Consider the following 16590-nt stretch of genomic DNA (forward strand, 5'->3'; position numbering starts at 1 on the left):
CAGCTCAGTACAGTCGCTGTTCAGAATGTTCCTACAGCCTCTCTCCACAGCTCAGTACAGTCGCTGGTCAGAATGTTCCTACAGCCTCTCTCCACAGCTCAGTACAGTCACTGGTCAGACTGTTCCTACAGCCTCGCTCCACAGCTCAGTACAGTCCCTGGTCAGAATGTTCCTACAGCCTCTCTCCACAGCTCAGTACAGTCCCTGATCAGATTGTTCCTACAGCCTCTCTCCACAGCTCAGTACAGTCACTGGTCAGAATTTTCCTACAGCCTCTCTCCACAGCTCAGTACAGTCGCTGTTCAGAATGTTCCTACAGCCTCTCTCCACAGCTCAGTACAGTCCCTGGACAGAATGTTCCTACAGCCTCTCTCCACTGCTCAGTACAGTCACTGGTCAGACTGTTCCTGCAGCCTCGCTCCACAGCTCAGTACAGTCGCTGTTCAGAATGTTCCTACAGCCTCTCTCCGCAGCTCAGTACAGTCGCTGTTCAGAATGTTCCTACAGCCTCTCTCCACAGCTCAGTACAGTCGCTGGTCAGAATGTTCCTACAGCCTCTCTCCACAGCTCAGTACAGTCACTGGTCAGACTGTTCCTACAGCCTCGATCCACAGCTCAGTACAGTCGCTGGTCAGAATGTTCCTACAGCCTCTCTCCACAGCTCAGTTCAGTCACTGGTGAGGCTGTTCCTGCAGTCTCGCTCCACAGCTCAGTACAGTCGCTGTTCAGAATGTTCCTACAAACTCTCTCCACAGCTCAGTTAAGTCGCTGTTCAGAATGTTCCTACAGCCTCTCTCCACAGCTCAGTACAGTCGCTGTTCAGAATGTTCCTACAGCCTCTCTGCACAGCTCAGTACAGTCCCTGGTCAGAATGTTCCTACAGCCTCTCTCCACAGCTCAGTACAGTCACTGGTCAGACTGTTCCTACAGCCTCGCTCCACAGCTCAGTACAGTCGCTGATCAGAATGTTCCTCCAGCCTCTCTCCACAGCTCAGTACAGTCGCTGTTCAGAATGTTCCTACAGCCTCTCTCCACAGCTCAGTACAGTCGCTGTTCAGAATGTTCCTACAGCCTCTCTCCACAGCTCAGTATAGTCGCTGTTCAGACTGTTCCTACAGCCACTCTCACAGCTCAGTACAGTCCCTGGTCAGAATGTTCCGACAGCCTCTCTCCACAGCTCAGTACAGTCACTGGTCAGACTGTTCCTACAGCCTCGCTCCACAGCTCAGTACAGTCGCTGTTCAGAATGTTCCTACAGCCTCTTTCCACAGCTCAGTACAGTCGCTGGACAGAATGTTCCTACAGCCTCTTTCCACAGCTCAATACAGTCACTGGTCAGACTGTTCCTACAGCCTCGCTCCACAGCTCAGTCCAGTCGCTGGTCAGAATGTTCCTACAGCCTCTCTCCACAGCTCAGTAAAGTCACTGGTCAGACTGTTCCTACGACCTCTCTTCACAGCTCAGTACAGTCGCTGTTCAGAATGCTCCAACAGCCTCTCTCCACAGCTCAGTACAGTCCCTGGTCAGAATGATCCTATAGCCTCTCTCCACAGCCCAGTACGGTCACTGGTCAGATTGTTCCTACAGCCTCTCTTCACAGCTCAGTACAGACACTGGTCAGAATGTTCCTACAGCCTCTCTCCACAGCTCAGTACAGTCGCTGTTCAGAATGTTCCTACAGCCTCTCTCCACAGCTCAGTACAGTCCCTGGACAGAATGTTTCTACAGCCTCTCTCCACAGCTCAGTACAGTCACTGGTCAGACTGTTCCTGCAGCCTCGCTCCACAGCTCAGTACAATCGCTGTTCAGAATGTTCCTACAACCTCTCTCCACAGCTCAGTACAGTCGCTGTTCAGAATGTTCCTACAGCCTCTCTCCACAGCTCAGTACAGTCGCTGGTCAGAATGTTCCTACAGCCTCTCTCCACAGCTCAGTACAGTCACTGGTCAGACTGTTCCTACAGCCTCGCTCCACAGCTCAGTACAGTCGCTGGTCAGAATGTTCCTACAGCCTCTCTCCACAGCTCAGTACAGTCACTGGTCAGGCTGTTCCTACAGTCTCGCTCCACAGCTCAGTACAGTCGCTGTTCAGAATGTTCCTACAACCTCTCTCCACAACTCAGTACAGTCGCTGTTCAGAATGTTCCTACAGCCTCTCTCCACAGCTCAGTACAGTCCCTGGTCAGAATGTTCCAACAGCCTCTCTCCACAGCTCAGTACTGTTGCTGTTTAGAATGTTCCTACAGCCTCTCTCCATGGCTCAGTACATTCCCTGATCAGATTGTTCCTACAGCCTCTCTCCACAGCTCAGTACAGTCACTGGTCAGAATTTTCCTACAGCCTCTCTCCACAGCTGAGTACAGTCGCTGTTCAGAATGTTCCTACAGCCTCTTTCCACAGCTCAGTACAGTCCCTGGTCAGAATGTTCCTACTTCCTCTCTCCACAGCTCAGTACAGTCGCTGTTTAGACAGTTCCGACAGCCTCTCTCCACAGCTCAGTACAGTCGCTTGTCAGAATGTTCCTACAGCCTCTCTCCACAGCTCAGTACAGTCACTGGTCAGGCTGTTCCTACAGTCTCGCTCCACAGCTCAGTACATCGCTGTTCAGAATGTTCCTACAACCTCTTTCCACAGCTCAGTACAGTCGCTGTTCAGAATGTTCCTACAGCCTCTCTCCACAGCTCAGTACAGTCCCTGGTCAGAATGTTCCTACAGCCTCTCTCCACAGCTCAGTACAGTCGCTGTTCAGAATGTTCCTACAGCCTCTCTCCACAGCTCAGTACAGTCCCTGATCAGATTGTTCCTACAGCCTCTCTCCACAGCTCAATACAGTCACTGGTCAGAATTTTCCTACAGCCTCTCTCCACAGCTCAGTACAGTCGCTGTTCAGAATGTTCCTACAGCCTCTCTCCACAGCTCAGTACAGTCCCTGATCAGATTGTTCCTACAGCCTCTCTCCACAGCTCAGTACAGTCACTGGTCAGAATTTTCCTACAGCCTCTCTCCACAGATCAGTACAGTCACTGGTCAGACTGTTCCTACAGCCTCTCTCCACAGCTCAGTACAGTCGCTGTTCAGACTGTTCCTACAGCCTCTCTCCACAGCTCAGTACAGTCGCTGTTCAGAATGTTCCTACAGCCTCTCTCCACAGCTCAGTACAGTCACTGGTCAGACTGTTCCTACAGCCTCGCTCCACAGTACAGTCGCTGGTCAGAATGTTCCAACAGCCTCTCTCCACAGCTCAGTACAGTCACTGGTCAGAATGTTCCTGCAGCCTCTCTCCACAGCTCAATACAGTCGCTGTTCAGAATGTTCCTACAGCCTCTCTCCACAGCTCAGTACAGTCCCTGTTCAGAATGTTCCTACAGCCTCTCTCCACAGCTCAGTACAGTCCCTGGTCAGAATGTTCCTACAGCCTCTCTCCGCAGCTCAGTACAGTCGATGATCAGATTGTTCCTACAGCCCCTCTCCACAGCTCAGTACAGTCCCTGTTCAGAATGTTCCTACAGCCTCTCTCCACAGCTCAGTACAGTCCCTGGTCAGAATGTTCCTACTTCCTCTCTCCACAGCTCAGTACAGTCGCTGTTTAGACTGTTCCTACAGCCTCTCTTCACAGCTCAGTACAGTCGCTGTTCAGAATGTTCCTACAACCTCTCTCCACAGCTCAGTACAGTCGCTGTTCAGAATGTTCCTACAGCCTTTCTCCACAGCTCAGTACAGTCCCTGGTCAGAATGTTCCTACAGCCTCTCTCCACAGCTCAGTACAGTCGCTGTTCAGATTGTTCCTACAGCCTCTCTCCACAGCTCAGTACAGTCACTGGTCAGAATTTTCCTACAGCCTCTCTCCACAGCTCAGTACAGTCACTGGTCAGAATTTTCCTACAGCCTCTCTCCACAGCTCAGTACAGTCACTGGTCAGACTGTTCCTACAGCCTCTCTCCACAGCTCAGTACAGTCGCTGTTCAGACTGTTCCTACAGCCTCTCTCCACAGCTCAGTACAGTCGCTGGTCAGAATGTTCCTACAGCCTCTCTCCACAGCTCAGTACAGTCACTGGTCAGACTGTTCCTACAGCCTCGCTCCACAGTACAGTCGCTGGTCAGAATGTTCCTACAGCCTCTCTCCACAGCTCAGTACAGTCACTGGTCAGGCTGTTCCTACGGCCTCGCTCCACAGCTCAGCACCGTCGCTGTTCAGAATGTTCCTACAGCCTCTCTCCACAGCTCAGTACAGTCGCTGTTCAGAATGTTCCTACAGCCTCTCTCCACAGCTCAGTACAGTCCCTTGTCAGAATATTCCTACAGCCTCTCTCCACAGCTCAGTACAGTCCCTGGTCAGATTGTTCCTGCAGCCTCGCTCCACAGCTCAGTACAGTCACTGGTCAGAATGTTCCTACAGCCTCTCTCCACAGCTCAATACAGTCGCTGTTCAGAATGTTCCTACAGCCTCTCTCCACAGCTCAGTACCGTCCCTGGTCAGAATGTTCCTACAGCCTCTCTCCACAGCTCAATACAGTCGCTGTTCAGAATGTTCCTACAGCCTCTCTCCACAGCTCAGTACAGTCCCTGTTCAGAATGTTCCTACAGCCTCTCTCCACAGCTCAGTACTGTTGCTGTTTAGAATGTTCCTACAGCCTCTCTCCGCAGCTCAGTACAGTCGCTGTTCAGAATGTTCCTACAGCCTCTCTCCACAGCTCAGTACAGTCCCTAGTCAGAATGTTCCTACTTCCTCTCTCCACAGCTCAGTACAGTCGCTGTTTAGACTGTTCCTACAGCCTCTCTTCACAGCTCAGTACAGTCGCTGTTCAGAATGTTCCTACAACCTCTCTCCACAGCTCAGTACAGTCGCTGTTCAGAATGTTCCTACAGCCTTTCTCCACAGCTCAGTACAGTCCCTGGTCAGAATGTTCCTACAGCCTCTCTCCACAGCTTAGTACAGTCGCTGTTCAGATTGTTCCTACAGCCTCTGTCCACAGCTCAGTACAGTCACTGGTCAGAATTTTCCTACAACCTCTCTCCACAGCTCAGTACAGTCACTGGTCAGAATTTTCCTACAGCCTCTCTCCACAGCTCAGTACAGTCGCTGTTCAGAATGTTCCTACAGCCTCTCTCCACAGCTCAGTACAGTCCCTGGTCAGAATGTTCCTACAGCCTCTCTCCACAGCTCAGTACATTCACTGGTCAGACTGTTCCTACAGCCTCTCTCCACAGCTCAGTACAGTCGCTGTTCAGACTGTTCCTACAGCCTCTCTCCACAGCTCAGTACAGTCGCTGTTCAGAATGTTCCTACAGCCTCTCTCCACAGCTCAGTACAGTCACTGGTCAGACTGTTCCTGCAGCCTCGCTCCACAGTACAGTCGCTGGTCAGAATGTTCCTACAGCCTCGCTCCACAGCTCAGCACCGTCGCTTTTCAGACTGTTCCTACAGCCTCTCTCCACAGCTCAGTACAATCGCTGTTCAGAATGTTCCTACAGCCTCTCTCCACAGCTCAGTACAGTCCCTGGTCAGAATATTCCTACAGCCTATCTCCACAGCTCAGTACAGTCCCTGGTCAGAATGTTCCTACAGCCTCTCTCCACAGCTCAGTACAGTCGCTGTTCAGAATTTTCCTACAGCCTCTCTCCACAGCTCAGTACAGTCCCTGGTCAGAATGTTCCGACAGCCTCTCTCCACAGCTCAGTACAGTCACTGGTCAGAATTTTCCTACAGCCTCTCTCCACAGCTCAATACAGTCGCTGTTCAGAATGTTCCTCCAGCCTCTCTCCACAGCTCAGTACAGTCCCTGGACAGAATGTTCCTACAGCCTCTCTCCACAGCTCAGTACAGTCACTGGTCAGACTGATGCTGCAGACTCACTCCACAGCTCAGTACAGTCCCTGGTCAGAATGTTCCTACAGCCTCTCTCCACAGCTCAGTACAGTCGCTGTTCAGAATGTTCCTACAGCCTCTCTCCACAGCTCAGTACAGTCGCTGGTCAGAATGTTCCTACAGCCTCTCTCCACAGCTCAGTACAGTCACTGGTCAGACTGTTCCTACAGCCTCGCTCCACAGCTCAGTACAGTCCCTGGTCAGAATGTTCCTACAGCCTCTCTCCACAGCTCAGTACAGTCCCTGATCAGATTGTTCCTACAGCCTCTCTCCACAGCTCAGTACAGTCACTGGTCAGAATTTTCCTACAGCCTCTCTCCACAGCTCAGTACAGTCGCTGTTCAGAATGTTCCTACAGCCTCTCTCCACAGCTCAGTACAGTCCCTGGACAGAATGTTCCTACAGCCTCTCTCCACTGCTCAGTACAGTCACTGGTCAGACTGTTCCTGCAGCCTCGCTCCACAGCTCAGTACAGTCGCTGTTCAGAATGTTCCTACAGCCTCTCTCCGCAGCTCAGTACAGTCGCTGTTCAGAATGTTCCTACAGCCTCTCTCCACAGCTCAGTACAGTCGCTGGTCAGAATGTTCCTACAGCCTCTCTCCACAGCTCAGTACAGTCACTGGTCAGACTGTTCCTACAGCCTCGATCCACAGCTCAGTACAGTCGCTGGTCAGAATGTTCCTACAGCCTCTCTCCACAGCTCAGTTCAGTCACTGGTGAGGCTGTTCCTGCAGTCTCGCTCCACAGCTCAGTACAGTCGCTGTTCAGAATGTTCCTACAAACTCTCTCCACAGCTCAGTTAAGTCGCTGTTCAGAATGTTCCTACAGCCTCTCTCCACAGCTCAGTACAGTCGCTGTTCAGAATGTTCCTACAGCCTCTCTGCACAGCTCAGTACAGTCCCTGGTCAGAATGTTCCTACAGCCTCTCTCCACAGCTCAGTACAGTCACTGGTCAGACTGTTCCTACAGCCTCGCTCCACAGCTCAGTACAGTCGCTGATCAGAATGTTCCTCCAGCCTCTCTCCACAGCTCAGTACAGTCGCTGTTCAGAATGTTCCTACAGCCTCTCTCCACAGCTCAGTACAGTCGCTGTTCAGAATGTTCCTACAGCCTCTCTCCACAGCTCAGTATAGTCGCTGTTCAGACTGTTCCTACAGCCTCTCTCACAGCTCAGTACAGTCCCTGGTCAGAATGTTCCGACAGCCTCTCTCCACAGCTCAGTACAGTCACTGGTCAGACTGTTCCTACAGCCTCGCTCCACAGCTCAGTACAGTCGCTGTTCAGAATGTTCCTACAGCCTCTTTCCACAGCTCAGTACAGTCGCTGGACAGAATGTTCCTACAGCCTCTTTCCACAGCTCAGTACAGTCACTGGTCAGACTGTTCCTACAGCCTCGCTCCACAGCTCAGTCCAGTCGCTGGTCAGAATGTTCCTACAGCCTCTCTCCACAGCTCAGTAAAGTCACTGGTCAGACTGTTCCTACGACCTCTCTTCACAGCTCAGTACAGTCGCTGTTCAGAATGCTCCAACAGCCTCTCTCCACAGCTCAGTACAGTCCCTGGTCAGAATGATCCTATAGCCTCTCTCCACAGCCCAGTACGGTCACTGGTCAGATTGTTCCTACAGCCTCTCTTCACAGCTCAGTACAGACACTGGTCAGAATGTTCCTACAGCCTCTCTCCACAGCTCAGTACAGTCGCTGTTCAGAATGTTCCTACAGCCTCTCTCCACAGCTCAGTACAGTCCCTGGACAGAATGTTTCTACAGCCTCTCTCCACAGCTCAGTACAGTCACTGGTCAGACTGTTCCTGCAGCCTCGCTCCACAGCTCAGTACAATCGCTGTTCAGAATGTTCCTACAACCTCTCTCCACAGCTCAGTACAGTCGCTGTTCAGAATGTTCCTACAGCCTCTCTCCACAGCTCAGTACAGTCGCTGGTCAGAATGTTCCTACAGCCTCTCTCCACAGCTCAGTACAGTCACTGGTCAGACTGTTCCTACAGCCTCGCTCCACAGCTCAGTACAGTCGCTGGTCAGAATGTTCCTACAGCCTCTCTCCACAGCTCAGTACAGTCACTGGTCAGGCTGTTCCTACAGACTCGCTCCACAGCTCAGTACAGTCGCTGTTCAGAATGTTCCTACAACCTCTCTCCACAACTCAGTACAGTCGCTGTTCAGAATGTTCCTACAGCCTCTCTCCACAGCTCAGTACAGTCCCTGGTCAGAATGTTCCAACAGCCTCTCTCCACAGCTCAGTACTGTTGCTGTTTAGAATGTTCCTACAGCCTCTCTCCATGGCTCAGTACATTCCCTGATCAGATTGTTCCTACAGCCTCTCTCCACAGCTCAGTACAGTCACTGGTCAGAATTTTCCTACAGCCTCTCTCCACAGCTGAGTACAGTCGCTGTTCAGAATGTTCCTACAGCCTCTTTCCACAGCTCAGTACAGTCCCTGGTCAGAATGTTCCTACTTCCTCTCTCCACAGCTCAGTACAGTCGCTGTTTAGACAGTTCCGACAGCCTCTCTCCACAGCTCAGTACAGTCGCTTGTCAGAATGTTCCTACAGCCTCTCTCCACAGCTCAGTACAGTCACTGGTCAGGCTGTTCCTACAGTCTCGCTCCACAGCTCAGTACATCGCTGTTCAGAATGTTCCTACAACCTCTTTCCACAGCTCAGTACAGTCGCTGTTCAGAATGTTCCTACAGCCTCTCTCCACAGCTCAGTACAGTCCCTGGTCAGAATGTTCCTACAGCCTCTCTCCACAGCTCAGTACAGTCGCTGTTCAGAATGTTCCTACAGCCTCTCTCCACAGCTCAGTACAGTCCCTGATCAGATTGTTCCTACAGCCTCTCTCCACAGCTCAATACAGTCACTGGTCAGAATTTTCCTACAGCCTCTCTCCACAGCTCAGTACAGTCGCTGTTCAGAATGTTCCTACAGCCTCTCTCCACAGCTCAGTACAGTCCCTGATCAGATTGTTCCTACAGCCTCTCTCCACAGCTCAGTACAGTCACTGGTCAGAATTTTCCTACAGCCTCTCTCCACAGCTCAGTACAGTCACTGGTCAGACTGTTCCTACAGCCTCTCTCCACAGCTCAGTACAGTCGCTGTTCAGACTGTTCCTACAGCCTCTCTCCACAGCTCAGTACAGTCGCTGGTCAGAATGTTCCTACAGCCTCTCTCCACAGCTCAGTACAGTCACTGGTCAGACTGTTCCTACAGCCTCGCTCCACAGTACAGTCGCTGGTCAGAATGTTCCAACAGCCTCTCTCCACAGCTCAGTACAGTCACTGGTCAGAATGTTCCTGCAGCCTCTCTCCACAGCTCAATACAGTCGCTGTTCAGAATGTTCCTACAGCCTCTCTCCACAGCTCAGTACAGTCCCTGTTCAGAATGTTCCTACAGCCTCTCTCCACAGCTCAGTACAGTCCCTGGTCAGAATGTTCCTACAGCCTCTCTCCGCAGCTCAGTACAGTCGATGATCAGATTGTTCCTACAGCCCCTCTCCACAGCTCAGTACAGTCCCTGTTCAGAATGTTCCTACAGCCTCTCTCCACAGCTCAGTACAGTCCCTGGTCAGAATGTTCCTACTTCCTCTCTCCACAGCTCAGTACAGTCGCTGTTTAGACTGTTCCTACAGCCTCTCTTCACAGCTCAGTACAGTCGCTGTTCAGAATGTTCCTACAACCTCTCTCCACAGCTCAGTACAGTCGCTGTTCAGAATGTTCCTACAGCCTTTCTCCACAGCTCAGTACAGTCCCTGGTCAGAATGTTCCTACAGCCTCTCTCCACAGCTCAGTACAGTCGCTGTTCAGATTGTTCCTACAGCCTCTCTCCACAGCTCAGTACAGTCACTGGTCAGAATTTTCCTACAGCCTCTCTCCACAGCTCAGTACAGTCACTGGTCAGAATTTTCCTACAGCCTCTCTCCACAGCTCAGTACAGTCGCTGTTCAGAATGTTCCTACAGCCTCTCTCCACAGCTCAGTACAGTCCCTGGTCAGAATGTTCCTACAGCCTCTCTCCACAGCTCAGTACATTCACTGGTCAGACTGTTCCTACAGCCTCTCTCCACAGCTCAGTACAGTCGCTGTTCAGACTGTTCCTACAGCCTCTCTCCACAGCTCAGTACAGTCCCTGGTCAGAATGTTCCTACAGCCTCTCTCCACAGCTCAGTACAGTCGCTGTTCAGAATGTTCCTGCAGCCTCTCTCCACAGCTCAGTACAGTCCCTGATCAGATTGTTCCTACAGCCTCTCTCCACAGCTCAGTACAGTCACTGGTCAGAATTTTCCTACAGCCTCTCTCCACAGCTCAGTACAGTCGCTGTTCAGTATGTTCCTACAGCCTCTCTCCACAGCTCAGTACAGTCCCTGGTCAGAATGTTCCTACAGCCTCTCTCCACAGCTCAGTACAGTCACTGGTCAGACTGTTCCTACAGCCTCTCTCCACAGCTCAGTACAGTCGCTGTTCAGACTGTTCCTACAGCCTCTCTCCACAGCTCAGTACAGTCGCTGTTCAGAATGTTCCTACAGCCTCTCTCCACAGCTCAGTACAGTCACTGGTCAGACTGTTCCTACAGCCTCGCTCCACAGCTCAGCACCGTCGCTTTTCAGACTGTTCAAACAGCCTCTCTCCACAGCTCAGTACAATCGCTGTTCAGAATGTTCCTACAGCCTCTCTCCACAGCTCAGTACAGTCGCTGTTCAGAATGTTCCTACAGCCTCTCTCCACAGCTCAGTACAGTCGCTGGTCAGAATGTTCCTACAGCCTCTCTCCACAGCTCAGTACAGTCACTGGTCAGACTGTTCCTACAGCCTCGCTCCACAGCTAAGTACAGTCGCTGGTCAGAATGTTCCTACAGCCTCTCTCCACAGCTCAGTACAGTCACTGGTCAGGCTGTTCCTACAGTCTCGCTCCACAGCTCAGTACAGTCGCTGTTCAGAATGTTCCTACAACCTCTCTCCACAACTCAGTACAGTCGCTGTTCAGAATGTTCCTACAGCCTCTCTCCACAGCTCAGTACAGTCCCTGGTCAGAATGTTCCAACAGCCTCTCTCCACAGCTCAGTACTGTTGCTGTTTAGAATGTTCCTACAGCCTCTCTCCATGGCTCAGTACATTCCCTGATCAGATTGTTCCTACAGCCTCTCTCCACAGCTCAGTACAGTCACTGGTCAGAATTTTCCTACAGCCTCTCTCCACAGCTGAGTACAGTCGCTGTTCAGAATGTTCCTACAGCCTCTTTCCACAGCTCAGTACAGTCCCTGGTCAGAATGTTCCTACTTCCTCTCTCCACAGCTCAGTACAGTCGCTGTTTAGACGGTTCCTACAGCCTCTCTCCACAGCTCAGTACAGTCGCTGGTCAGAATGTTCCTACAGCCTCTCTCCACAGCTCAGTACAGTCACTGGTCAGGCTGTTCCTACAGTCTCGCTCCACAGCTCAGTACAGTCGCTGTTCAGAATGTTACTACAACCTCTTTCCACAGCTCAGTACAGTCGCTGTTCAGAATGTTCCGACAGCCTCTCTCCACAGCTCAGTACAGTCCCTGGTCAGAATGTTCCTACAGCCTCTCTCCACAGCTCAGTACAGTCGCTGTTCAGAATGTTCCTACAGCCTCTCTCCACAGCTCAGTACAGTCCCTGATCAGATTGTTCCTACAGCCTCTCTCCACAGCTCAGTACAGTCACTGGTCAGAATTTTCCTACAGCCTCTCTCCACAGCTCAGTACAGTCGCTGTTCAGAATGTTCCTACAGCCTCTCTCCACAGCTCAGTGCAGTCCCTGATCAGATTGTTCCTACAGCCTCTCTCCACAGCTCAGTACAGTCACTGGTCAGAATTTTCCTACAGCCTCTCTCCACAGCTCAGTACAGTCACTGGTCAGATTGTTCCTACAGCCTCTCTCCACAGCTCAGTACAGTCGCTGTTCAGACTGTTCCTACAGCCTCTCTCCACAGCTCAGTACAGTCGCTGGTCAGAATGTTCCTACAGCCTCTCTCCACAGCTCAGTACAGTCACTGGTCAGACTGTTCCTACAGCCTCGCTCCACAGTACAGTCGCTGGTCAGAATGTTCCTACAGCCTCTCTCCACAGCTCAGTACAGTCACTGGTCAGGCTGTTCCTACGGCCTCGCTCCACAGCTCAGCACCGTCGCTGTTCAGAATGTTCCTACAGCCTCTCTCCACAGCTCAGTACAGTCGCTGTTCAGAATGTTCCTACAGCCTCTCTCCACAGCTCAGTACAGTCCCTTGTCAGAATATTCCTACAGCCTCTCTCCACAGCTCAGTACAGTCCCTGGTCAGATTGTTCCTGCAGCCTCGCTCCACAGCTCAGTACAGTCCCTGGTCAGAATGTTCCTACAGCCTCTCTCCACAGCTCAGTACAGTCACTGGTCAGACTGTTCCTACAGCCTCTCTCCACAGCTCAGTACAGTCGCTGTTCAGACTGTTCCTACAGCCTCTCTCCACAGCTCAGTACAGTCGCTGTTCAGAATGTTCCTACAGCCTCTCTCCACAGCTCAGTACAGTCACTGGTCAGACTGTTCCTACAGCCTCGCTCCACAGCTCAGCACCGTCGCTTTTCAGACTGTTCAAACAGCCTCTCTCCACAGCTCAGTACAATCGCTGTTCAGAATGTTCCTACAGCCTCTCTCCACAGCTCAGTACAGTCGCTGTTCAGAATGTTCCTACAGCCTCTCTCCACAGCTCAGTACAGTCGCTGGTCAGAATGTTCCTACAGCCTCTCTCCACAGCTCAGTACAGTCACTGGTCAGACTGTTCCTACAGCCTCGCTCCACAGCTAAGTACAGTCGCTGGTCAGAATGTTCCTACAGCCTCTCTCCACAGCTCAGTACAGTCACTGGTCAGGCTGTTCCTACAGTCTCGCTCCACAGCTCAGTACAGTCGCTGTTCAGAATGTTCCTACAACCTCTCTCCACAACTCAGTACAGTCGCTGTTCAGAATGTTCCTACAGCCTCTCTCCACAGCTCAGTACAGTCCCTGGTCAGAATGTTCCAACAGCCTCTCTCCACAGCTCAGTACTGTTGCTGTTTAGAATGTTCCTACAGCCTCTCTCCATGGCTCAGTACATTCCCTGATCAGATTGTTCCTACAGCCTCTCTCCACAGCTCAGTACAGTCACTGGTCAGAATTTTCCTACAGCCTCTCTCCACAGCTGAGTACAGTCGCTGTTCAGAATGTTCCTACAGCCTCTTTCCACAGCTCAGTACAGTCCCTGGTCAGAATGTTCCTACTTCCTCTCTCCACAGCTCAGTACAGTCGCTGTTTAGACGGTTCCTACAGCCTCTCTCCACAGCTCAGTACAGTCGCTGGTCAGAATGTTCCTACAGCCTCTCTCCACAGCTCAGTACAGTCACTGGTCAGGCTGTTCCTACAGTCTCGCTCCACAGCTCAGTACAGTCGCTGTTCAGAATGTTACTACAACCTCTTTCCACAGCTCAGTACAGTCGCTGTTCAGAATGTTCCGACAGCCTCTCTCCACAGCTCAGTACAGTCCCTGGTCAGAATGTTCCTACAGCCTCTCTCCACAGCTCAGTACAGTCGCTGTTCAGAATGTTCCTACAGCCTCTCTCCACAGCTCAGTACAGTCCCTGATCAGATTGTTCCTACAGCCTCTCTCCACAGCTCAGTACAGTCACTGGTCAGAATTTTCCTACAGCCTCTCTCCACAGCTCAGTACAGTCGCTGTTCAGAATGTTCCTACAGCCTCTCTCCACAGCTCAGTGCAGTCCCTGATCAGATTGTTCCTACAGCCTCTCTCCACAGCTCAGTACAGTCACTGGTCAGAATTTTCCTACAGCCTCTCTCCACAGCTCAGTACAGTCACTGGTCAGATTGTTCCTACAGCCTCTCTCCACAGCTCAGTACAGTCGCTGTTCAGACTGTTCCTACAGCCTCTCTCCACAGCTCAGTACAGTCGCTGGTCAGAATGTTCCTACAGCCTCTCTCCACAGCTCAGTACAGTCACTGGTCAGACTGTTCCTACAGCCTCGCTCCACAGTACAGTCGCTGGTCAGAATGTTCCTACAGCCTCTCTCCACAGCTCAGTACAGTCACTGGTCAGGCTGTTCCTACGGCCTCGCTCCACAGCTCAGCACCGTCGCTGTTCAGAATGTTCCTACAGCCTCTCTCCACAGCTCAGTACAGTCGCTGTTCAGAATGTTCCTACAGCCTCTCTCCACAGCTCAGTACAGTCCCTTGTCAGAATATTCCTACAGCCTCTCTCCACAGCTCAGTACAGTCCCTGGTCAGATTGTTCCTGCAGCCTCGCTCCACAGCTCAGTACAGTCACTGGTCAGAATGTTCCTACAGCCTCTCTCCACAGCTCAATACAGTCGCTGTTCAGAATGTTCCTACAGCCTCTCTCCACAGCTCAGTACAGTCCCTGGTCAGAATGTTCCTACAGCCTCTCTCCACAGCTCAATACAGTCGCTGTTCAGAATGTTCCTACAGCCTCTCTCCACAGCTCAGTACAGTCCCTGTTCAGAATGTTCCTACAGCCTCTCTCCACAGCTCAGTACTGTTGCTGTTTAGAATGTTCCTACAGCCTCTCTCCGCAGCTCAGTACAGTCGCTGTTCAGAATGTTCCTACAGCCTCTCTCCACAGCTCAGTACAGTCCCTAGTCAGAATGTTCCTACTTCCTCTCTCCACAGCTCAGTACAGTCGCTGTTTAGACTGTTCCTACAGCCTCTCTTCACAGCTCAGTACAGTCGCTGTTCAGAATGTTCCTACAACCTCTCTCCACAGCTCAGTACAGTCGCTGTTCAGAATGTTCCTTAAGCCTTTCTCCACAGCTCAGTACAGTCCCTGGTCAGAATGTTCCTACAGCCTCTCTCCACAGCTTAGTACAGTCGCTGTTCAGATTGTTCCTACAGCCTCTCTCCACAGCTCAGTACAGTCACTGGTCAGAATTTTCCTACAACCTCTCTCCACAGCTCAGTACAGTCACTGGTCAGAATTTTCCTACAGCCTCTCTCCACAGCTCAGTACAGTCGCTGTTCAGAATGTTCCTACAGCCTCTCTCCACAGCTCAGTACAGTCCCTGGTCAGAATGTTCCTACAGCCTCTCTCCACAGCTCAGTACATTCACTGGTCAGACTGTTCCTACAGCCTCTCTCCACAGCTCAGTACAGTCGCTGTTCAGACTGTTCCTACAGCCTCTCTCCACAGCTCAGTACAGTCGCTGTTCAGAATGTTCCTACAGCCTCTCTCCACAGCTCAGTACAGTCACTGGTCAGACTGTTCCTACAGCCTCGCTCCACAGTACAGTCGCTGGTCAGAATGTTCCTACAGCCTCGCTCCACAGCTCAGCACCGTCGCTTTTCAGACTGTTCCTACAGCCTCTCTCCACAGCTCAGTACAATCGCTGTTCAGAATGTTCCTACAGCCTCTCTCCACAGCTCAGTACAGTCCCTGGTCAGAATATTCCTACAGCCTATCTCCACAGCTCAGTACAGTCCCTGGTCAGAATGTTCCTACAGCCTCTCTCCACAGCTCAGTACAGTCGCTGTTCAGAATTTTCCTACAGCCTCTCTCCACAGCTCAGTACAGTCCCTGGTCAGAATGTTCCGACAGCCTCTCTCCACAGCTCAGTACAGTCACTGGTCAGAATTTTCCTACAGCCTCTCTCCACAGCTCAGTACAGTCGCTGTTCAGAATGTTCCTCCAGCCTCTCTCCACAGCTCAGTACAGTCCCTGGACAGAATGTTCCTACAGCCTCTCTCCACAGCTCAGTACAGTCACTGGTCAGACTGATGCTGCAGACTCACTCCACAGCTCAGTACAGTCCCTGGTCAGAATGTTCCTACAGCCTCTCTCCACAGCTCAGTACAGTCGCTGTTCAGAATGTTCCTACAGCCTCTCTCCACAGCTCAGTACAGTCGCTGGTCAGAATGTTCCTACAGCCTCTCTCCACAGCTCAGTACAGTCACTGGTCAGACTGTTCCTACAGCCTCGCTCCACAGCTCAGTACAGTCCCTGGTCAGAATGTTCCTACAGCCTCTCTCCACAGCTCAGTACAGTCCCTGATCAGATTGTTCCTACAGCCTCTCTCCACAGCTCAGTACAGTCACTGGTCAGAATTTTCCTACAGCCTCTCTCCACAGCTCAGTACAGTCGCTGTTCAGAATGTTCCTACAGCCTCTCTCCACAGCTCAGTACAGTCCCTGGACAGAATGTTCCTACAGCCTCTCTCCACTGCTCAGTACAGTCACTGGTCAGACTGTTCCTGCAGCCTCGCTCCACAGCTCAGTACAGTCGCTGTTCAGAATGTTCCTACAGCCTCTCTCCGCAGCTCAGTACAGTCGCTGTTCAGAATGTTCCTACAGCCTCTCTCCACAGCTCAGTACAGTCGCTGGTCAGAATGTTCCTACAGCCTCTCTCCACAGCTCAGTACAGTCACTGGTCAGACTGTTCCTACAGCCTCGATCCACAGCTCAGTACAGTCGCTGGTCAGAATGTTCCTACAGCCTCTCTCCACAGCTCAGTTCAGTCACTGGTGAGGCTGTTCCTGCAGTCTCGCTCCACAGCTCAGTACAGTCGCTGTTCAGAATGTTCCTACAAACTCTCTCCACAGCTCAGTTAAGTCGCTGTTCAGAATGTTCCTACAGCCTCTCTCCACAGCTCAGTACAGTCGCTGTTCAGAATGTTCCTACAGCCTCTCTGCACAGCTCAGTACAGTCCCTGGTCAGAATGTTCCTACAGC

The sequence above is a fragment of the Pristiophorus japonicus genome, chromosome 3 (genome assembly GCF_044704955.1).
Source record: "Pristiophorus japonicus isolate sPriJap1 chromosome 3, sPriJap1.hap1, whole genome shotgun sequence".
Lineage (NCBI taxonomy): Eukaryota > Metazoa > Chordata > Chondrichthyes > Pristiophoridae > Pristiophorus > Pristiophorus japonicus.